Source organism: Piliocolobus tephrosceles, chromosome 21 (genome assembly GCF_002776525.5).
Source record: "Piliocolobus tephrosceles isolate RC106 chromosome 21, ASM277652v3, whole genome shotgun sequence".
NCBI lineage: Eukaryota > Metazoa > Chordata > Mammalia > Primates > Cercopithecidae > Piliocolobus > Piliocolobus tephrosceles.
This window is the reverse complement of record NC_045454.1, coordinates 34,321,694-34,323,196: the sequence shown is the minus strand read 5'-3', so window position 1 is coordinate 34,323,196 and position 1,503 is coordinate 34,321,694. Positions and strand designations below refer to the sequence as shown.

General features: G+C 51.2%; 1 non-coding gene across 1 annotated transcript; it reads right to left on the bottom strand.

Moving 5' to 3' along the window:
• Positions 1-566: 566 nt before the first annotated feature.
• On the bottom strand, positions 567-700 carry LOC111554392. The gene has a single exon (XR_002735236.1). It is a non-coding gene; the product is annotated as a small nucleolar RNA SNORA70 (small nucleolar RNA).
• Between the last annotated feature and the right edge of the window lie 803 nt (positions 701-1,503).

Here is a 1,503-nt window from a genome sequence, read left to right as displayed (position 1 = left end):
GAGGTGGGCTCAGCTGGCCTGGAGCCTCAGCCCATCTCCAGGGAAGCCCTGGAATCTGAATAGCACCAGATACGCTCCCCACTTTTTTTTTTTTTTTTTTTTTTGAGGGGTAATTGAAGTGAAGGCATTTTTTTTTTTTTTTTTTTTTTTAGGTGGACAGGAAGTAGAATTTATTGGTGAGTATTAAGAGTGGGCAGCACAGTGGAAGCCCTCATGAGTGCAGGGCCTGCCACTTGTCCAGAGCGCCACGATTGGGAACATACTTGACCCATCTGGGATGAGCCCGCTTCTCAGCCACCATGTCTTCAAATTCATTGGCATTGAACTTGGTGAAACCCCACTTCTTTGAGATGTGGATCTTCTGGCGGCGGGGGAGCTTGAACTTGGCCCTGCACAGGGCCTCAATCACATGCTTCTTGTTCTGCAGCTTGGTGCGGATGGACATAACTTGGCCAATGTGAACCCTGGCCACAGTGCCCTGGGGCTTTCCAATGGCACCTCGCATGCCTGTTTGGAGCCTACACTGGGGTAGTGCAAGGTCAGAAACATGAACATCCATCTGAAAGGTCTGTCTCCAAGGTCCCTTAGAGCAACCCATACAACAAACAGGCTGCATCACTACCAGAGAAGCTACTGTTTGCAGCCATTGCACACTGGGCCCCCATGAGGAAAGGAACTCAGTCGGCTTAATTGGCTGCAGGGCTCCCCACTTTTTTATTCATTTGAGATGGGCCTTGCTTTGTTCTCCAGGCTCAAGAGCAGTGGTGTGATCATAGCTCACTGCAGCCCTGAACTCCTGGGCTCCTGGGCTCAAGAGATTCTCCTGCCTCAGCCTCACAAAGTGCTAGGGTTACAGATGTGAGCCACCGTGCCCAGCCCAAGGGTCAACTTTAATTACGTGTCTGGCTATTTCTTCATGAACAAAATGAACGACCATGTATACTGCTTAAGTTTCTGCCGGCTGGGGGCATTTCTTTTCACCACTGCCCTTCAAGGATGTCCCACAAAGGGGCTGCAGTGCTGTGGCTGTCCATTTCCAGGTGAAGTGAGAGTGTCACCTGGAATCATCTGTAAACCAGGCCAAGCATTTTTTTTTTTTTGAGACAGAGTCTCACTCTGTTGCCCAAGCTGGAATGCAGTGGCCCAATCGCGGCTCACTGCAAGCTCCACCTCGCAGGTTTACGCCATTCTCCTGCCTCAGCCTCCCCAGTGGCTGGGACTACAGGTGCCCGCCACCATGCCTGGCTAATTTTTTGTATTTTTAATAGAGACGGGGTTTCACTGTATTAGCCAGGATGGTCTCGATCTCCAGGATGGTCTGGATCTCCTGACCTCGTGATCCGCCCGCCTCGGCCTCCCAAAGTGCTGGGATTACAGGTGTGAGCCACTGCGCCCAGCTTTTTTTTTTTTTTTTTTTTGAGGTGAGGTCTTGCTCTGTCACCCAGGCTGGCATGCAGTGGTGCGATCTTGGCTCACTGCAACCTCTGCCTCCCAAGTTCAAGC